The sequence below is a fragment of the Scylla paramamosain genome, unplaced genomic scaffold (assembly GCF_035594125.1).
Source record: "Scylla paramamosain isolate STU-SP2022 unplaced genomic scaffold, ASM3559412v1 Contig11, whole genome shotgun sequence".
Lineage (NCBI taxonomy): Eukaryota > Metazoa > Arthropoda > Malacostraca > Decapoda > Portunidae > Scylla > Scylla paramamosain.
In genome coordinates, this window is record NW_026973676.1 from 12175 (window position 1) to 35491 (window position 23317).

Below are 23317 nucleotides of genomic sequence, written 5' to 3' on the forward strand. Positions count from 1 at the left end.
CTGCGTCCTGCTGCAGCGAGGCACCGTCATGGGGTGGGCGTGGCACCCTCTGTACAGCCTCAGTGCCGACAGGGCCGACGGCACTGCCCCCCGCGCCTCAAACCTCAGCAAACCCTGTGAGGGGAGTGAAGCCCTGTTATGCTTAATAGTGAGGACAGTAGTGATGATGCAGTTAATAGTTTAAGACTTAATGAATGGTATTACTGGATCTCATAAACCACCACACCTCAGTCTTTGTGGTGGTAAACAGTGCAGACAACAGTACTGCTACAGTTCATCATTAGCAAGACTTAGGTCAGTCTTTGTGGTGGTAAACAGTGCAGACAACAGTACTGCTACAGTTCATCATTAGCAAGACTTAGGTCAGTCTTTGTGGTGGTAAACAGTGCAGACAACAGTACTGCTACAGTTCATCATTAGCAAGACTTAGGTCAGTCTTTGTGGTGGTAAACAGTGCAGACAACAGTACTGCTACAGTTCATCATTAGCAAGACTTAGGTCAGTCCTTTGTGGTGGTAAACAGTGCAGACAACAGTACTGCTACAGTTCATCATTAGCAAGACTTAGGTCAGTCTTTGTGGTGGTAAACAGTGCAGACAACAGTACTGCTACAGTTCATCATTAGCAAGACTTAGGTCAGTCTTTGTGGTGGTAAACAGTGCAGACAACAGTACTGCTACAGTTCATCATTAGCAAGACTTGACAAATACTATCACAGCTCAAGAACCACAATGAATATTATACACCTTTCATGCATCTAAGGCCTACGCTCTGAAACATCTCGGCGCCAGACCTCCACTATTTCAAAAGGGCTCTAGATGAAGCTACACAGGTTTTTAAGAATGTTTGTAAGGTTCTAGTGACACAATAACAACATTTCTATATTATTAACAGGAGAAACACTCTTGAGAACCTGGCTAAGTATCTCTGTGGCCTTGAAAAAATACTCATCATGAAATAATATGGGTTTTCAAGAATGTTTTAATGGTTCTAGTGATAGATTAACAACATTTCTACATTATTAATCTTGAGAACCCAGTTAGGTATCTCTGTAGCCTTGAAAAAATACTCATCATGAAATAATATGGGTTTTCAAGAATGTTTTAATGGTTCTAGTGATAGATTAACAACATTTCTACATTATTAATCTTGAGAACCCAGCTAGGTATCTCTGTGGCCTTTGCAAATAATCTTGGTGAGAGCAAAGCATTTCTAAACACAGGCTCAATTTCCTCTCCCTGACCTCAAACTCTGACACAATATTGGTGACCTTTCCACTGCTGTCAAGAATGGAGAGGAATGGAATGCTGTATCTCTCCCTGACCTGACAGTCCTCGTGGCTGTGTCCTGGCGTGACCTTTACTGCACCTGTGGATGGATGTCCAGGTCACTTTATTTACCTTTCATCATAACAAATAAGGAACATATTAAATTAATGCCTCTGCTTCTCAGTATATGAAATTACACATGAAACTTGTGTAATTTGAAATGCTGAACTAACGGTTTTGGTTTGTCGTCTTAAATTTGTACGTGCAATCTCGACCTCTTTTATAAGAACGCGAGAAAATAAGAGAAGCCTAAAAAATATAATTATTCTCTATCTATCTCACTTACCACAAAGATAAATTAACTGAAAACTTTAACAAATATGACAGAACACTCAAAAGAATCACTGCCACTTTCATCACTGCCTTTAACATCATCACCTTCCACCTACAACACCAGAAACCTCAACAGACATCACCACAAGCATCACTAATCATTATTCTCTGCCAGTCACACCTGCACAAAGGAAAAACTAACTAAAAACATCACTATAATTAATTTGACATCTATTTCGCCTACCAAAAAGAAAAAAAACAAGTCAGCTACATAGTCAGCTACATATAAGTCACGAGAGGCGGTACAACCCTAAACCGCAAGGTATCGATTCACCTGTCACCGAATACCTGCACAGGACAGGTAAGGATCAAGGTGGTCCTAAATATGAGGCGGTCAAACACCAGGACTCTCAAGAACCCAAGGCTGTGAAGACTGAGAGGTCCTCGAGGCAGAGTGCTTCACGGAAAAGAAACCGATTCGTTAACTCTGCTGAAAAGTTTGAGGCAGCAGCCGTCGCTGCCAATAAGCGAGGAAGTTAACACCCGAAACCAATAACGTGGCAGGACAAACACCGTACATAATCCTGTCACTACGCGGGCCGACCAATACCCGACCCCCCTCCTCCAGCAAGGCGCCGCCCCCCCTGAGAGAGGCAACCTCGTTGAGCACGTCCGTAGGCTCAAGCGCTTCGGAGTCTTATCCCCAATGCTTTTAATAGGTTCTAACCAAAGTTACTGAGATTTTGAAAGTATTCTTTTTATGACTCTAGTGAAAGTTTAACAAGGATTCTGTATCACAAATGATGAAAGAGAACTCATGAAAACCTGACTAATCACTTCCATACCATTTAAGACTAGTTCTTTTGATCGGCCGATGCGTTTGAGAATACAGGCCAAAGTGTTTAAGCACAAAAACATTGTACGTCTTCATTTGTAATTTATGTAGCATTTAATCACACCATAAAAGAGAATGTGGTAGTCTGCGAGCAAAAAACGTAGCTGGTTCGTCTCACCGTAGCACATTCACACCTTCCATTTTAAGTGAAGAGTTATACGTGATGAAATAACCATGAGCCACAATCTCTCACGCCCTCACTAAACTTTTCATCACTTCGCTGTCATCGCTCACAAGAACCAATGGAAGTCGCTGTCCTCGAATATTAAACACGCCCGTCGGGAGGGATAACAGATAAACATATCCAGTGCGTCACGGTAATTCACCTCGCCACAATGCTCTCAATGTAATTTACGGATCAATTTACATACGACAATTTCCCGCCCATACAATTTCCATGCGCTCGACAGTAACTTATGACAAGCAGCAGCAGGGGGTCGAGGAAGGGGTTCGGGAAGCGATTACCGTCCTCCTGTCCATATCACCAGAGGCGCGGCGCGGCGGAGCTTCCTTCACATGGTCAGCGACAAGACGCGGGTGGCGGTAACATGCAAGAGGTGGCATGTCTGGTGGGTAGCAGTGGGTGGAAACAGTGGACAGGCTAATCACGTTTCATGTCCAGTCTTTCACGACCAAATTGTCTGGAAAGTGAATTATATCCGCAGCAGTCGTGGTGTGTGTGTGTGTGTGTGTGTGTGTGTGTGTGTGTGTGTGTGTGTGTGTGTGTGTGTGTGTGTGTCCGTGTGCGCGCGCGCGTGCGTGTGTGCATGCGTGCGTGCGTGTGCGCGCGCGCGCTCAGTCTTTCAGCTAGAGAGTACGTGAATGCATGCTTGTGTATCTATTCATCAACTCTCTCTCTCTCTCTCTCTCTCTCTCTCTCTCTCTCTCTCTCTCTCTCTCTCTCTCTCTCTCTCTCTCGGGCCGTCGTAACGGTTGTCTCGGGGGATCGTCAACAACCCTTGCACAACCAACCTCTCTCTGCCCCACTGCCTTCCACGTGACCGCCACAAGCCGCTCCATAGCCTCCCTTCCCCTCCTCGCCTCTCATGGTATCTTACCCTCTGTTTTCATGCCCGTCATTCCGCACATTCTGAGATACCTGGCTTTCATCCCTCTGCCAGGTACATTTTTAAGTTTATTCTTCTATTTGTACCTCGCAAAAGAACATAGAGCCTCCCATTCTGGTCTACGTTCACTCTCTGCACATCCATACGCTTCAGTCTTGATTTTTATTCTAGGCGTAGGTTTTGCTCTATCCCTCCTCCTACAAGAACACCTCTTCTATTTTCCTGATTCTCCACCTCTTTCTTCTATCCAAGGGCACCGTCACTCGCTCTGCTGGAAGCCTTTATGACCTCCAAAAAAGGGTTCCGCCCTCCACTACCTTCCTCTCGCGCGTCCCTAGAAACTACCTCCACAGACGTCCAGGTGCTGACCTCACTGGAATGTTACTTTATGATCGAAAGGGCAATGGCGTGATGCCTGAGGCGGCTGTGTTGGTCCGGTAGTATGTTGGTGACGGCACTGGTGGACGGAGAGAGGGAGGAAGGGAGAGAGAGAGAGAGGAACGTTATCACTCTCAAGGGTCGTACTCCTGAGACTCGTCCGAGGTCAAGTTGTTGGTCTGTGTTAGTTATTGCATGGCGGACGTATAGATTTTTCATTGCTACTCTTACACTGGTGGAATTCCCTAGGAGCAATAAAGGCAGAAGGCAGGAGTGATCACTGCAGTCCAGCCGGGCCAGCGGTACACGGGTTACAAAGGACTGCTGTGCCGACTTGAATGCATGGAAAGCCATAAAGCAAACCGGGTCTTGGTGATGTCATCTTTAGTCATACAGTCAGTAGTGGTCCGCGGTTCAATCTCGAAAAGGTTATATACAGCCAAGAATTCTGAACAGTTTCGGTGCAAGTCATAAAATCTGTTAGTCACGCATTCTTGAGAAACGGTGCTGCAATCACACACAAAATATTCTTCTAGTTAGCCAGCCACACGCATCGAGGGTCCCGCAGACTTCCATTTCCCTTACATTTCCATGAAATTTCAAACAAAAAGTACTCTGAAATTATGTGACACCTCTGTTATTACAGCTACATAACTACTTGAATTCGCTCAACCTGACTCACATCCCGAAGTGCCTCGCTATAACAAAAGAATGCGATGCACATACAAATACACACATACACATACAAAAAGCTTCACCTTCATGTCTAAGGGTCGAGCCTCAGGGCGACAGATCCTCTCGTGTAGGTTAGCTGTCCCGTGCATCACTTTGACAACCTCGTTACTGTAAGCCAAAACCGCGGCTCCGACTGTCCTCTCGTAAAACAGTGTTGAGGAGAAAAATGTTATTCTCAGTGGCGGCGTGTGTGGGTCACTGGGCTGCCTCGGGGGACCGTCGTTCACAGATCAATAGCTCTCGCCGACGAGCCTCGAACTGGTTGTAGATAAAATTTTCCATTCCTAGAGTGAAAAGGGAAACAGGAATTCCGTATGCGAACCAGTAATTCATGGATATAATTAAAGGAAAATGATACCCGCTATTCCTCATTCCGCGACAATCTCACGCAGGAACTCCACTCGCTGTACGTTAAGTGGAGGATGAAAAAAAATACTGCAGTGTCTTGAGTGATGTTGTTTACTCATGCAACCGTGAGAAGCGTCTGGTTCGTCTTGCCAGCACTTGAGAACTTCCCATCAGAGATTTAACGGCATCACTTACACCTCTGGCATAAATAGCAGTCAGGGTTAGATGCTCCGCCTCCTGCGTCTGATAGTGTTGGCTTTTTACAGCGTATGGGGCGTGACGAGCTTCCCACTCTATTACCCAAGTGGAGGGCGAGAGATCATATCCCCTTTTTTAACTTTCCCTGTGCGTTTGAAAGAGTCATTGCCTCCTACGTTCTTTTATTCTTTTGCTTTATTTAATTTCCTTACGAGATTAGTTCATGAAAGAAGCCCCCGGGTTTCCTCAGGCAGTAGTGATAGAGCGCAGACACTCACGCTTTAGGTCATTTTTCCGAAATGTGAACGAAGTGTGCAGATTGGGAACTTACGAGTAGCAGCTCTACTAAGTGTCTAATATGTAAGCGACGAATGTCCGTCCTTGAGCTGTCAACTATCTTTACCCTCCTGCAGCTGTTGTTTTTATTGTCCCTGCGAGGCTCTAGGCAATGCGCGCGAGGTTGTACGAGCAGTCGATACCCGCTGATGACACCCGGGTGAGTAAACAACTTAACACTCTCCCTCATGGCCATTATGAGGAAGTCTTGAGTGAGGCAAAACGTGCTAACAGCAAAATAAACAAAGCAAGTCGGCGATGGTAAAGTTTGAATGTGTTAAGTGACTCCCGCACTCTTGCATCATCATGAAACTCTCAGCGAAGAGCAAGTTAGCGAGAAAACATTTGCACGCCATACGCATAAACTCCTTTCTCTTGCAAGCTGACTCTAGAATTTAGCTTCCTTTAGTATGTCAGCACACACACACACACACACACACACACACACGTGAAGAGGATGGGACGATGCCGGCACAGTCAGCGAGTAAAAAATAAAACAAACACAAGGGCGAGTATTGTGACAGCTGGCGGCACCTGTCGGGGAACGCTTCTAAACCCGCCATGTGTGTCCACTGTCAAGTCTCATGAGCCTTGCTGCCTAACTCGATAACAATCCAGATACTGACAGTGGCACAGACACAGACTTAGGTACACAGGAACACATCGAACAAACAAACAGACCTTGACAGACTGACACAGGCATACAAACACCAAAAGACAACAAGACGAAAGCCAACAGACAGACAGAAGGGACAAACAAAAGGGACGACAGACTGTGATGCATTGAAACAAATACCCACGGAAACAGACAGACAGAGAGACGTCGGCAAAGACACAAACACACACACTCTCTCTCTCTCTCTCTCTCTCTCTCTCTCTCTCTCTCTCTCTCTCTCTCTCTCTCTCTCTCTCTCTCTCTCGCTCTAATCTTTCCTCCTTTCCCTCATACAATCGTCCAAATGACAGACAACTTTCTCCTCATTGATTTTCTTGCATTAGCTCAGGCCCCAAAGCACCTCCGAGACACTCCACTAACTGCAAGCACCCACACCACAGTCACCCAATCGCACACTGTACCTTTACTATGACCAAAAGTATATATATAAAAAAAAAAAAAACGAAAGTCGGATACACTTCACCATAGACACACTCATTTCCCCAGCAAGGAGTAGAGAACATTATATATTCTTCCCCTCAGCCGCCAACACGCATGAGACACACCTGCTTCTGCATACTCCCCGACGCTCTCATTCCTACCTTTTTTTTTTTTTTTTCTGCAAGAGTCAAGACAGATTTTTTTCCGCAAAGTAACTTCAGAAACTCTTGTGACTTTTACTTTTACTCTGGAACCATTTCCTTTCCGCCGCTGTAAGAGATCTGGAATGCGGGTCAGAATTAGACGGTCGTACTGGAAGCAGTCTTTACCAACTGCAGACAGTGGAAGGAATATGTACAAAGTATTCCATGAAAACATTATCAACGTGTCGCTATATTGTGCCGAGAGAAATATCATCGCAGCAGGATATTCTACGAGGAAATTAATATGACTGAAGGATGCTATCAGGGAATTAATTAAAGCATAATATTTACGATCAATATAGTATTTAAGATACGCCTTAAATTGAAACATATACAACCAGCAGAAGAGATAAGACGAATGGGGAGAAGGTAGATGAATGGAGCAGAGAAAGAGAAGGCGGTAGACGAAGGAAGAAAGGAAGAGGACGGAAGGAATACAGAGAGGAATGAACGTGTGTGGCCCTTTCCTGCCTCCTTCCCCACCTCGTTCCCTCTAGCCAAGGAAGCAGCGTCACCCCTGGAACGTTAATTACTTCATCGGCCACGTCTCAAAGGACCTCATCCCCGCCTTCGACAGTGATGCCGCCGCTACCTGGGCTCCGCGGCTGCCCGGCAGGTGTTATGTCGCTCCCCACACACGGAAACTCGAGCAGCCTCCATGAATGTAATCACCTGCTACTTGATGGTGATATATGAACGGGCGCTACATTCGTTACTCCGACACACACACACACACACACACACACACACACACACACACACACAGAGAGAGAGAGAGAGAGAGAGAGAGAGAGAGAGAGAGAGAGAGAGAGAGAGAGAGAGAGAGAGAGAGAGAGAGAGAGAGAGAGAGAGAGAGAGAGAGAGAATAATAAACTAAATGAATAGAACTTAACGAAGAACTGGACAAATATAGATACGGAAACGAAACCATACGAGTTTAGTTCAGTTGTTTATTATAACACACACACACACACACACACACACACACACACACACTCAGACACATACACACACACACACACACACACACACACACACACACACACTCAGACACATACACAGGCACACACACACACACACACACACACACACACACACACACACACACACACACACACACATTTCATCTTATCAGTGACTAGCACGGGTGATGTATCCCTCACCGCCCGAGAGTGTGGCGTCAACTCCAAAGTTAGTGAGTCGTGAAATTACAGCGCCGATTACAGAGATCCAGGAAATGGTGGTGAAGGTGATTGTGCCAGTGATTGTGGTGGTGACTGTCTTGGTACTGGCGCTGGTGATATTGGTGATGATCATGATGGTTACTAATCTATATTCATTACCCTTTTAACTCCAGCCGTCATTCACAACACTATTTTTCCTTTTCAATATATGAGGTCGGTCGGTCAAGGTTAAAAAAGTGTATTTAAAAACCCACTCGAGTACTGCTTCATAAGAGAGAATAGAAATAGGAGAACCGTGAGAGAGAAAGAAAGGGAGAGAGAGAAGCCAGTTTAGTTCCTGAGGTGTCTTGATACTCCTTTTTCGAAACAGTTGAAGTCGCAGACAGGAGGAAATACAGAAACAGGAAAAAAAAAACATTCCAGAGTATAAATGGCTTGCATAGAGATGTAGAAAAAAAAACAGAGGGCTAATTAATTTTTTTGTGGGGTACATAACTATTCAAAAGGCTTCAGTACAAAAAAAAATTAATGTGTTACAAGTTATAGATAAATGTAACTATCTAGCAGAGAAAGGCTTTAAGATGACTAATGTCCCTTATTCATGATGAAAATTAACGCAAGGGTTTATGCCACACACACCCACACACGAAACAAGAATGAAGCATAAATCATGGGACTATAATTTATTGGCAGGGAGCGCATGACCTTACATTTGAATCAATTAGATCCATATACATTTAGGCGCGTGGGAAACACATTGCATGGGCCTCACGCCACCACCTCTGCGCCGCTCGTCAGCCAAAGAGGGGGAGGAGGGCGGAGGCTCTTGTACAAACTAAACATCCATTCATCTGTTCAGTCCATCCACCCATCCATCTTCTCTGTCAGTTCTGAATTTTTGCTTCAGTGTTTAAATTCTTTTTTCTTTTTTCTCCCTCTGTTTTCGTCGCGTAGTATATTTGTTGGTCTAGTTACCTTACTTATGTACAGATTCTAAGTAGTCTAAGATTACTCGTCCCAATTTTTCTCCTTTTATTATGAATGAATGAGACTTTTTTTTTCAAATTCCGATCACCCTCAAGAAGTACAAGAAAATACGTGTTTTCTTTATTTATGAAAGTCACGTTTTATCTTAAGCTCGTACGTACTTGCTTCACATAACCACAGACTCTTTATGCATGACTTGTGGATACAGTATTAACAAATCTCCTAAGTTAATAAAAGCAAACCGTTTACTCATAAAATTTAATGTACGAAATGAGGAACAGGGAGCTTCGTGTTAAGATTCAATACGAATTCCACTACGAAAACTCCGATAAAATAATGAACGAATAAAATGAAAGAGAGAGACTTGATATGTGGGTAGAACAGACGATAGATAGAAGAGAGGATGGACTTACTGGCTCGTAACTCTTATTAGTATGACGTGTTAGACTCAAAATAGTTGATGATAGTTGTCTGGGGTGTGTGTGTGTGTGTGTGTGTGTGTGTGTGTGTGTGTGTGTGTGTGTTATATTATTCTTACAGCAAAAGGAAAAAAGAAAAACAAACAGACTCCCATAAATATGAACATTTTCTCTCTCTCTCTCTCTCTCTCTCTCTCTCTCTCTCTCTCTCTCTCTCTCTCTCTCTCTCTCTCTCTCTCTCTCTCTCTCTCTCTCTCTCTCTCTCTCACTTCATCGCTTCTCCACTGTGTATGCTAACCCAGTTTCACTTCACTTCCTCTGGCGGCGTGGGTATCTACTGCTGCTGCTATTCGCTCCTTCCCCGTCAACACCGCTAGGGGGCTGAGGGATGCCCGGCCATTAGCTCTGCTAGTGTTTACTTTCTGTAGCCTCGGTGTCAAGGGTAGCGAATGGAGGGGACAGAGCGAATGGAGGGGACGGACTGACTCGTAGTACAGTGCAAGGATGTTCATGATTATAAATAGACTAGTAATTTTCGCTCGATTCATTTTGTGTATTAGTGTAAGATCCGAGAATACTCGATTGTTTTTCGAGGATGTTCATAATTGCGAAGTTGATAGATTTAGTTTTGTTTCGATTTAATTTGTTTGTTGTTGTAAAAGCCATAGATTTAATCAATACTTTTATTTTTTTACATGACTTTTTTTTGTCTCCAAGCGAAACTACACACACACACACACACACACACACACACACACACACACACACACACACACACACACACACACACACACACACACACACACACACACATATACACACACACAAACACGGTCTATTATAACCAATCGGTATCGTTTTCATTCTGGGGCTCAGTGCAGTTACCTTATTATGGAAGACAATAGGTATAGGCAAGCTAACTTTGAATAGTCTTTCATCGCATCCTTTGTCAGACTGGGCGAAATGCAGACCCGGTACAATTGGGGATCAGTTTAATTTCATCTACATTAATCACTTTTCATGTAGCTCTGATCAGCTTTCCTATCCCGCCCCCTCTCTCTCTCTCTCTCCCTCCCTCTCTCTCTCTCTCCCTCCCTCTCTCTCTCCCTCTCTCTCTCTCTCTGGAACAACAAAGAGAAGTCCATATCACACTGGTCGGCCGAGTACGATAGCCTGACCTTCTACCACAAAGTTCCCGTCTGCTCAATAAAAGGCTTAGTGTTGACTTTACCTTAGCTGGATGCTGCGGTGTTAACGGCGGGGAAGATGGAGGCCGTGGCGTTAGGGGAGAGCACACCCATCATGAGCACACCAAGCATGGCCGCCGGCACGCTGTAAGGGAGGACAAGAGGCAAACTATTACGGTGGTGTTAATGGTATGTGTGTAGATCGTGAAGGTTTGGTTGTTCTTCTGTCGGAACCTGCTATGGCTGCGAGGGTTAGCGGTTTGTCTATATATATATTTTTTTCTACTGATTTACTCGTATCTGTTTATATGTCTGTTTGTCTAACTATCTATTCATTTATCTATCTATCTATCTATCTATCGAAGTATCCCCACATCTATCCATTCACCTATTTAATTTGTAGCCAATTTCATTATTTTTCTCTCTCACACACACACACACACACACACACACACCAGTTACATAAAGCCCGAGTTGCGTATCGAATACCACGGAAGACTGATATCACTGCTGACTATCGAATATACACAAGAAATGGTCTATTCCGGAGGGTGTGGGGGAAGTGATATTGAAAGGCTGGCGGGCTTCCCTCCTTCACTCCCTCTTGCCTCACCGCGAGGGAAGAGGTGTTGGGGGAAATACAACGCCGCACTCAATCCTTCGGGGGAAATAAACTGCATGGAAAATCTATATAGCGTGACTCGAAGACGTGATATTGATCAAATTCGTCAGTTATGTAAAAAATAAAAATAAGTAAATATTAGTCATTTGTTTATAGCTAGTGATAATTGTGTATGAGGGATCTTAGTTTGAGAGAGAGAGAGAGAGAGAGAGAGAGAGAGAGAGAGAGAGAGAGAGAGAGTTAAAATTTCTGTTAAAACTACTGCTCAACTACACAATATTTCTTTCCATTACACATTCCGTCTGGTCTAAGGATCGTGCTTCTCGTCGCAAATTCCTCTTACTACCAATTATCAGAAACGAAAGTTATCCGAAAGTTTCCTCTTTGGCGTTCCTAAGTAATTGGCGATTACCGTGAGATTCAGTAAGACATGAGAGTAACACAAATATAGCGTGCAAGGAAGAACGCCTTTCACCTTCAACTCAAAGCCAAGATAAAGCAAGTATGAAAATTATGCTTTGAAAATAATGCCGAAACAGAGGGAAATTCTCAAAAAGTATTTATTTCCAGTATTGCTTACATATTTTGAAGACCTGAGAAAAAAAGAGTCGTGGTCGTTTTTTTTTTTTTGGTGTCTTAAGTATGTCCTCTATAAAATATCACAGGTTAAGTTTTCAATTTCTTATTTTATATTTGAGACAAGGTAAAATAAAAGCTTCAGACTGGTTTGCTCTTTTTTTCGAGTTTCAATCCAATAGTTTCTCTCCCTCCACGGGTGTTTGAGCGTTAAGGCTGCGTCTCCACTGAACCGTGGCGTCTTGGCAACTTACAATGAAATGCTTTTATATTATCAGACTAAGATAAAGCGAGCTTACGGAGTTTAGTCCTGCGCAAGCTGCCACCACCATTAACCCGAGCGTGCCCCATCACTCCTGACCCGCCATCACATTGCACATCACTGCAGCCTCAATCCCTGCCCCCAGATGACACCCACCACTCCGAACCGGTCCCGTCCATTACGATTTTTCCCCTGGCACCATCAAGCTCTACTCACCACTCACCAATCAAACATGGCTTAGCAAAGGGATTCAGCCACAAACACGCATCAGGACCTCGTGTCGACCGTCAGCCACACACTACCACTGCACGTCAACCTTTTCACAAGGAAGCACATTCATAAAAAGTACCGTTTTAGTTACATTTCGTCACACACACACACACACACACACACACACACACACCAACAATTAGACATGAAGGTCGGATCAAATATGGCAGGAATGAGAGGAGAGGGTGAGAGTTTTGACAGCAAGAGGAGAAACCAGTGAAAAAAGTGGTGCTCAACGTTACGTCACTGTAACTAAATCAACCCTCGAGACACTGATGCGTACCACCTGCGCCACCAGCCTTCAGAAGAGAGGGTTTCTTTAAGAGTGACTGGATATGTATTACTTTAAGAAACCAAGTACAGTGTTTCGAATTAGCGAGCGACGTAACATCTTAAGAGTTCAAATGCCGGTGATTATGGAAAGCTTCCGACTGTAGGTTTTCTATTAATGGCACCCAATGCGTAAAGAAGGGAATATGTGTAGAATGTAAGTCGGAAAAATTAAGTTTACGGTAATTTGCGGATAATAGTGTGCAGGTGTTAAGTAAAGTTACATGAAACAACACAATTTTTTTTTCTTAAGATATGCTCACCAATATAAAGCCACATAAAATAGCACCAGTTTCCCTAAGACATTTGTAGCCGCATAAAGCCGCATGTAATAATAACAGTTTAATTCAGACATTTGAAACAACATAAAGCTTCATAAAAATAATAAGCTCTTCTAAGATTTACAGCCCTTTGCAACCACATAAACTTATAGCAGCTTCCTTATAATATTCACACACACACACACACACACACACACACACACACACACAATGTAAACTTTAATTATGAGTAGCAGCTGGTGAGGTTTCTAGCCTTGGCACCTGATCTCTCTCTATCTACTTTCCTGGTTCCTGGTAGGCAACAATCTCCTGCAGTCCCCAGTCACCCCCAAAGAAAGCAGTCCCTCTCGTCCTCGCTCCTTTACACATTTACTCAGAGCCACCAGTCTTCCAGTTATCAGTACAGTAGCATTTATTGTTCCTTCTTCTCATGCTGGAAGTCGCATCTCACTGGTGGCACTTCTCCATTTCCCTCCCTCACTCTGATCTTCGTTCTTATTCAATTGTCTGAACTCTGACGATGTTTTTCTTTCAATTTTAGAGTCTCGTTTCTATTTGTCTGTGTCCTTTCTCTCTCTCTCTCTCTCTCTCTCTCTCTCTCTCTCTCTCTCTGAGTAACTCCTTTAAACTTTCGTTCCCTTGCTCTGACAGTATTCAAACTCCTAGGGCGGCACCTTAATTTCGATTCCTTCAACAACCCAGGCCTCATCACCGGTCTGGTTTCCGCTCGAAAAATCCTGCCAATATCCTGCTCCAAAAACATGATGTCTTTGGGAACGTTTTCCGGTAAACTTCGATATCTTGCGAGCTTCACCTCCCTGTCTGTAAACTAAAAAATATTGTCTACATATTCACTCATTTTACTTTTGTTCCTTATTTTCTTTTTGTCTGTCCGCTTCTTTATTACAGTACTTGAACGCTAACATAAAAAAGGTTATGTAAAGAAAAAAAATTGGGCATGATATATAATTTTCATCAACTAAATAACAGTGTAGGAAAGTCTGAGTTATGAGAAATCTCCGGCAACGAAAGCCCCGCCAAGGAAACCCATATAAAGACCCTCACCGGTGACCATGTCGACCACCGCCGCCCATCACTTGACGACCTCTAAATCTGTGTTAAGGCGAGACCAGTCATAACTACTACAATGGTGGCTGGGCTCAGGTTGTGGACTTAAACCTCTGGTCAATGTATCATCCTGTGTTTACACTTCGCCACTCTTCTCGGAAGATTAGTTCATAAAATACTTATCTTAAGTGGACTGAGATCCACAGACTGCCTACCTTGCTAACACACAAAACACAAAGTAAGTGCTCTGGTAAAAGCACACTCATGGCATGCAGGAAAGGCGACACTGGTCTCGTATATCCTCATGACTGAAGTGTGACAGCTTCTAGTCTTTCGTTATTTAATGCAGGGCGAGTAGATTCCACTAACCTCGACATCAAGTAACAGGAAATGATACTCTGAGTCTCACGTTCCTCCACTCCTTTCCACCCCACGAGGATCGCCTGTCCGTCCAAAAGACTGGCAACAGCTCCGCCCAGAGAGCGAAAATATAACACTCATAAAGAAGTCGTCGAACAAAGAGTTGCCCGCCGGGCCTGAGACGACCCTGTAATAAACAGGGTGTGTCTGGCGGCGTCGCCCCTCCTCGCTTTCAGCGCCTCACCTCTCACTTTCTCACACATGGGCCACACATCTGATTCTACATTAATAATTCAACTCTCAGATTTCCTAGATACACAGACTCCCAGCAGGTAACTTGCCGGGGTTAACTGTTTAGCTCCGTTGGTGTTCCCTCAACCTTGCCTTTCATTAGCGGTACTAGATATTCGCTAAGTAGACGCTGATGTGAGTAAAGGTTGCTCTGGCCATACTGGTCAGACGCGAGGGTCCTTCTCCTTCTGAGTCTCCTTCTCTTCAATTCCTTAATTGGATGTTTGGGTGTCGGTCCGCCATGGTGGCCTCCCCCAGGAGGTCCGGTAACCTCCACGAGGCCAGTGAAATAAGGCATCGTTCTGTACATTTGCTTGCCTGACGAGTGGACCTTCGTACCCGAGAGGCTACAGTGACGTGCGGTTCAGACCCGTGTCACTTCTTGATCCTTTCTGATATATATAGCGGAATGTGAGGGAGACATGAAGACTTTAACATACACGCAACAAGCGACAACAAATTTATTTTCATGATTACATGCCTGATTATATTATTGGTGAAATTTAAGACTGGATACAATGCAGCTTTATATTCTTCCGATGGCTCTACTTTCAAGCATCCTCCTTAACAACACATCCGAACACGCTGTACATGACATTTTGAGTTCAACCATTTACCGTCTTAGGTCACACTAATTCTATAATTACTCCAGTGTGCGGGCGAGGCTGTCAGATGCAGGAATAAATTCTAACTTGGACAAGAGAGAGAGAGAGAGAGAGAGAGAGAGAGAGAGAGAGAGAGAGAGAGAGAGAGAGAGAGAGAAAGCGTGCGCCCTAAAGCTCCATCTCTCGCTCTCAGGACGCCCAGCAAACACTTACACCCGCCAGATGACCCACTCAGAGGCTCGCCGCGCACAAGGGGACCGTCATGAACACACCCACGCTTAACACACACACACACACACACACACACACTTTTTTGTACACATAACCACCGAATATCGTGTATTACTTTCCGTTATTTTTCTCCACAAGTCTAACGTATCAAACGAGAAGAGGAGTAAAAAGATAGATTAATAAATAAATATATAGATGAATAAAAGAAAAGGAGGACAAGAAGAAAACAAGAACAGAAGAAGATAAAGAAGATGAAAAAAAAGTAGAAGAAATAGGAAAGCACCTCTGAATATTCTTTGTACTAGATCCCAAACTCGTGAAGGCGAAAAATAAGACTACATTATGAAGTGTCACGTATCACTATTACGGAGGGAGAGTAGCGTGTGGGAGGTGAGGACTGGGCAAGGTCGGGGTGAGAATGGTGTGGGCGTCACATGCTTTCATGGTTACGACACTGAGGGGGAAAGTGACACTGAAAATAATGAAAAATGGACTAACTTTTAAATGTAGCACTAACGACTGTACAGAGGGAGTCCTGTTTGTGTGTGTGTGTGTGTGTGTGTGTGTGTGTGTGTGTGTGTGTGTGTGTGTGTGTGTGTGTGTGTGTGTGTGTGTGCTGATGTACTGTAGGTATGAATACGTGCGTGACAGTACTTGTACACAACGTTACATGAGGCTACCAGCTGGCCTGCCTATCTGCATTATGTGAAGTACTCGTGTACATTATACACGAGTCACTGAATAATGTTGAGTGAGTCAGTTAGTCAGTCCATTTGCATGTACTGTACGTGGATCTATGTTTGTATATTTGTATGTGTGTTGGTAAACAAGTAACAAGGCTGGCTTGTCTCCTTCACCTTCCTGTTTGCGTCTCGTCAATCTGCATTTGGGAGAGTAAGATACCTAATTTTCTATGTAGGCTTTGTATAGCAACGTCTGTGTGTGTGTGTGTGTGTGTGTGTGTGTGTGTGTGTGTACCTGAACATAAATATCTTCTAAGTGAACATAGAGTCAAACGTTTCCTGCTTATCCTCTCTTCCCCAGCTCTGGCCAGGGTCGGCACGCCAGCGCCCGGGGAATGCTGCCTGTCTGGCTTAACTAGAAAAAAAAAAGGCAAATAAATCCCTGGTCTTATTTTGCCGAGGCGGATCTGCTTTCTCAGTAGCTTCCCTGTATGAAGTGTTCTTAAAAAGTACTTAAAAGAGTTTTCGAAGCTTAAATCCTGCCAGAGTACTTTAATTACTTTTATGCTGATGCTTGTGAGCTCAGACAGGCGCGAGGAATAAATCTAAGGTGATTTTCAGTATACTATATCTCAATGGTCTTCGCAGCTCGCAGGAAACCCAATGAACGTCTTAATGCTGGTTGGAACTGTGTCCACTTCTGCTTATGTTCACAGAATCTGTCACAATGAGATTAATTACCAGCTTTTAATCTCTGACAGGTGTCGCTTTGCAGGTGGATGAGCATGGGAGGAGGGGCTGGCGTGCATCACTACTGTCTTGTCGGGCGGGGCTCCCTCAGTAGCGCCCGGGGTGACTGCAATCTGACCAGCGAGTCGTCAATGATCACAGTCACATACTTAATTAGCCCTTAATATCACACCGGCATTCTAGACCGTAAAGTACGAGGGAGATAAGACTAAAATAAGGCCTCGGAAATGGGGATTATCTACGATGTTATCACCGCTGCCTGGCATAAACACTCCGTCCTTTCACTACCCTGCTCTTTCTCACCGTAAGCAGTAACTCCCTCAGCAACCAACGCTGACACTCCAGGTCGTCTCCCATTTTCTCTCCCTGCCCTCTTATATGCCTTAGCCTTGGTCATGTTCCATCAGCGACTCAGAATGATGTAAGGGTCAGTGACAGGAGATGCATGTATGCCGTGTCCTCCCTTAAGCACTGTATACCTTGCTCATTTCCTTCAACTTTCTCCACCGCCGCCACCAACCACGAACACTTTTTGCCTCCCACTTCCTCTTAATTCTTATCGTCCTCCTCCCCTCCAGTGCATTTTTTCCCCACTCTTCGTTCCTCGCTCCCTGTTATTTTCTTGTCTCTCTTCCTTTGCTTGACCCTCCTCCTCCTCCTCCTCCTCCTCCTCCTCCTTCTCCTTTCTCTTCCTATCCCTGTTCTTTCTTTTACCCTCTATAAACACAAATGGAGGGTATAAAGGCTGACTTACCTAAGTTTATCAAACACCAGCCCAGTGTAGTTTTACGTTTACCTACACCAAAACTTACGCTTCTATCAAAATACATGCTTGTGGCGGTAAAATGAGGAGACACGGGTAGAAATCAATTAAAACGTTAACAAAGACCAGGAAAAAAAGTACAGATATAGAGAGAAAAATAAGTACATTGGTGGTATTAAATCCTCTAACACAAAGCCATTAAGAGGATAATATAACGCATGATAAACACAATAAAGGAACACCATAATCCCCGCGGCAGCCAGGACGCGGTCAACCTATACTCCCATCGTCCTTTGATTCGAGGACAACAAAGGTGGGTACTCGCATCGCCTCTACATCAGGTCCTTGTGCACGCTTCACTCACCACCGGCGCGGGTTCGATCAATGCGGCCCGGCAGTAAATTACGAGACAGAGCCTTGTTAGTAGGTGTAATCCGCTGCGTTATTTCAGTTAAACCCTCAATCTTTCACCAGACTAGGGTTTTCTGTTTCTCTTCATTAACTTCAAGCAATACCACGTTGATTTTTTTTAAAGTTGATCGTAGCCTCTGTTGGGATTTTGTGCATGGGCTGGATGGTTTGGTGGGCTGTTATGCTCTGGTGAAAAGGGGAGATTGGTGTCGTTAATAGTGAGAGAGCGAGCTGATTGTTAGGAGTAATGAGTGCTGTTGCTCTTATTGTTGTTTTTATTATTGTTTTTAATTATTTTTTTATTGTTGTTGTTGTTGTTGTTGTTGTTGTAACTGTTGTTGTTATTAATATTGTTATTGCAGTATTAGCTATTTATGTATATTAACACACTTTTATTAATTTATTTATTAGTTTATTAACTACTGCTGCATTTCTTTGTTATACATTATCAGTGTTGTTGTCGTCTTGCTATAATTAGCATCTAACATCTAGTAATAAAGTAACTTCTAATCTTAAAGTAAATGAAAATGCAGTGGTCTCATATTCCTTATATATCCGGGTCCCGCTTCATCACGTTTACACTCCCCCAGATAACCTGTTCCCTCACCATCATAGTCGTGGGCAAGAGTGATAAAGATTCATGTGACTGACTCAGTGCAAACCAATGTTAAGAGTCCCGCACCCAACTTGCACATGCAGTTGTCCATCTATCCCTCCTGGTGCAGCTTTGAAAGTACGCACTCACTCACTCACTCATGGAAAAAAAAAAATAAATAAAAAGGTTAAGACTCAAGTGAACCCTACAGAAATAAAACAAGAATCCGAAGCCCTCTCGAATGAAAATGAGACGTTTCGAGTTCCCGACCCTGACCTTTCCTCAACCTTCGTACCCGTCAATATTTCGGATTTCGGGTTTCGTTGCTTCGTTCGCTACACAGGATTGATAATGACGAGTAACCCGCCTGTAATTTAAATTAATATCACTGATGCGAAAGTAATATTAAGAAAGTAGGTTCTGAATGACGTAAAGCAATTAGACTTTATCCTTGGTTGCATACTTTTCTAGTCATCGAAAATAGAATTGTCAAAAGTGAAGACTGTAACTTCTATTGACAAAAAACGGGATTTGCAATTGCTTTCAATAGTATAATATCATTTACACAAGTGCTTATGTTACAAACGCATTGGTTAGTAAATATAACAGATAAATATCTGCTAAAATTAAGTACGAGAAAGTATAAGTGTAGATAAGCGGACAAGCTCTTAACTGTCAGCAAGACTCACCACTCCACTTCCCCCTTCCTCTCCCTAGCATCCCAGCACTTCCCCCCCTTCCTTCCCCTTACCATCTCCCGAAGACGCTCCAGTAGGCACGTGTTTCTCTCTCTCTCTCTCTCTCTCGTGCCCTGCCCATTCTCCCAGGTCACGACTCATACCCTGACGGCTCCGACATGTCCCGCCCTCACCCATCCGTATCTTCTCTACTTCCATTTCCTTTTATCCCTCAATCTGCCTTCACGTCTTGATGACCCCTTACTCTTGCCCGAGCTCCACCCATGCCCTTACTTACCCTTCCCTTGCGCCCTGACCAACCCCACCAATGGCCTTCACCCCACGCAGTCGAGCTTTCATTTCTCCACCCATGCCACGTCACCCAAGTTAGTCATTAATAAGTAAGTATATATAAATAAGTATAAGTAAGTATATAAATAAGTATATGACTAAACACGGTTCTGTGAAGACGTTCAAAAATTTTCCTTTTTCCTGATACTGAGATACACTTGCTATATATGTAAATGGGAGGAAGAATGAGACGGAGGAAGGGAAACGTTTGGATTTAGCTAACAACTGGAGTGCCACTGGTATATACTTAACTGTACGGGGAAAAGAGGTAAGAAAAGGAGAAACATTTCTGTATAAGTTCAGATAAAGGTTACATAAGGAGAGTTAAATTTCTACCTACAGTCCACACGAGATGAAATTCAAAAGGAAACGAAGTAATGTAAAACTGACTGATGACACTAAATGCATCCTTTGATCCCTTGAACTGCAGCTCGAGTTTTCACACCTGCAAAAGGAGAGCCACGAAGAAGGAAGACTGGAAGCGTCACGGGGGAAGGGTATGGCTCCGTTAAGAGGAAATGTTAAAAGGGAACGTTAAGATTTATGTCTCGGAAACCTGAAGGCGGGGATGTAAGAAGACACGGATCGGGTCAAGCAAGAAAGAGGGAGAAATGAAACAAGAGTGGCGGCGGATGCAGAGGAAGAGGAGGGTGAGCTGACGTGCAATGATGAGTAACGAAGAAGGAAGAAGAATGAAGCTTGAAAAAGAAATGATGCAGAGGAGAGAGTAAGAAAAACGTGATGAAGGAGGCAGAGAGAGAGAGAGAGAGAGAGAGAGAGAGAGAGAGAGAGAGAGAGAGAGAGAGAGAGAGAGAGAGAGAGAGAGAGAGAGAGAGAGAGAGAGAGAGAGAGAGAGAGAGAGAGAGAGAGAGGGGGGGGAGTCAAAATCATCATGGGAAGAGGAACCACAAGTGACCCGCTCAACCAACTGACATCTGGGATGCGCATATTTTGATAAGCGTGGGTCGAAAACTAGTTAAGCACCTCTTTGATTTGAGGAAATGTAGAAAAAATTCAGGTAACACACACGGACAGGAATATGCCATTGAAAAGGGACTCGTTACATTAAAAAAAAAAAATGTTCTTCAGAATGCCACAGCGGCAGACTGCTTCTCTCCAATATCGCATCATAAATTCTTGGTGCATCATTTCTATCATACAGTTCCTCAGGTATCGGTGCAACAATTCTGACTTCATAACTTTGCTGCCTGGGAAGTATTACCTTAGGATTTGACATTCAGGGATTACAATTACCCGATGAGGAATGTAACTATTGTTCACAATCTTTTGGGTCAGTAATGTGTATGTCTTTTTAATCTTTTCTTGCCATGGCGCATGCTGCAAATTAGTATCGCAGGATGGCAACAGCAGATACTGGTCATTGCCTAGCTAACTTCGTAATATAGATAAAAAAAAAAAAAAATTAATAAGACACTAGCTACTGACTGAGATGGTGATCTCACATCTCATACCTGTGTCCTCCACAAGCAGCCCGCTGTTGTTGTTTTACCTGGCAATGACCGTCCGTCCACCCATCCTGGCAACCCCCGGCTGGAGCGGCCCAGTCACAGCCAGGCAGAGCTCACAGCGACGCACCCTCACACCACTACTGCCACACCAACACTGACCCGTCAGACTCCGCTGCACTGCCTCACTTACCCTAAGAAAAACAAAAAAACGTTTGAATGAACTGACCGCATTCTTAACCAATGGAGAGAAGTAATAATACACTAGGTACCATGTGATCTATAAGAATCAACATTAAAACACTACAAGGAACATAAGACAGACAAGAGATAAATACACAAAAAGAGGCAGCAGCTTAGAAACACTGGATGCCGGTCACGACCTGTGGGACGAGGCGGCAGGTTTTGAAACCGCATACAGTTGATTTATCAGACATCAAGACCGTAGCAATACTCTATAAACCACGATGTCCTTATTACTGCAGATGAAGTAGAGCACATTCTGTATAAATATAGGGTGACGAGAAGGGTCACGTATTGGTGAATATTTGCGCATTCATGTTGTTGCCACAGTGCACAAGGCTGGAGTGTTCTTCATTTTAGTGGCGAGGATCGCATGTTTCTTTATAACACAAGAAATTACATGATCATAAGAATTCCTATCATAAAAACAACCGCGTTTCTTATGAACTCTTAAGAACTTCTGCTCTCAACACGTTCAGCAGAATTTTGAGACACCATTTAGCTCAATACATTCTAAGAAACAGGATAAAGATTATGACGATGATGGAGACAATGATTATGACGTGCATGAACAATAGCTTTGAACATAATTACAGTAGTAACAACAGCAGCAACAGAGGCAGCAGAAGAACTAGTAGTAGTAGTAATGATGATGATTATGATAATGACGATGATGACAACAACAGCAACAAGAACAACAATAACAACTAAAACACTAATGATATATGAAGCAATGAAGTTTTGGAAAAGGCTGTTATCCTTACTTATGCTATCCTGGTAAAGACACAGAAGACTTCAAGTTCTATATACACAGATAGGTGAGGCAGACAGATACATACAAGTGGGAGCGTCAAGAGAAAAATGAGATAAGAATGTTCTCTCTGTTGGGCTGCTGTGGCACTTTATATCATCGGTATTATTCTTCTGATTTCCGTTCGTAGAATTTGTCGGTGAACTTGCACGTGAAAGTTAAATCGTCCCCGTGGCGGTAAGAGATACACATCTGAGACACCCACAAAGAAATAATGAGGGAATAATGATTTTTTGTCTTTCCTCCGCCCAAACCTTAACAACAACAAGCAACTAACAATATCGATAACAACAGCGATTATTATTGCTTCTACATCTACCTTTGTAAATGTCACCACTGCTCATACTATTTTCACTACTAGTGTTTTGTTGAACAAAAAAAGATGAATAGGAAGATCACGATATCAAAATTGTAAATGGAAATATATGATACTAAGTAACTTCATGAAAAATCCTTAGTTACTACAGTCACTTGCGTAAATATTTGATTTCATTCATACCTGCGTCTATCAAGTTAACCACAGCGACATTCGTATGAGCGTGATACATTGTAGTTCAAAAGAAAAGTTAGACCTCATTCAGTTATCAGAGTCTCCCATTTAATTTTTCATACACAGATGGGTGGCCGTCACAAAAAACGTTTCTCCTCGATGTTGAATGGGTAACTTTGATGTGCCTTGTGATCCATAACATGTTGCTTTTAATCACTGTTATGATTTTTTTTTTTTTTTTATGTAGGAAGGATACTGGCCAAGGGCAACAAAAATCTAATAAAAAAAAATGCCCACTGAAATGCCAGTCCCTAAAAGGGTCAAAGCAGTGGTCAAAAATTAGTGGATAAGTGTCTTGAAACCTCCCTCTTGAAGGAATTCAAGTCATAGGAAGGTGGAAATACAGAAGCAGGCAAGGAGTTCCAGAGTTTACCAGAGAAAGGGATGAATGATTGAGAATACTGGTTAACTCTTGCGTTAGAGAGGTGGACAGAATAGGAGTGAGAGAAAGAAGAAAGTCTTGTGCAGCGAGGCCGCGGAAGGAGGG

At 43.5% G+C, this 23317-nt stretch overlaps 1 long non-coding RNA gene across 1 annotated transcript; it reads right to left on the reverse strand.

The window, feature by feature from the left end:
- Positions 1 to 620: 620 nt before the first annotated feature.
- LOC135097056 (uncharacterized) lies at positions 621 to 21870 on the reverse strand. The gene is made up of 3 exons (XR_010265320.1): positions 21271 to 21870; positions 10679 to 10779; positions 621 to 1368 (listed from the first exon to the last, which is right to left on the reverse strand). It is a non-coding gene; the product is annotated as an uncharacterized LOC135097056 (long non-coding RNA).
- Positions 21871 to 23317: the final 1447 nt, after the last annotated feature.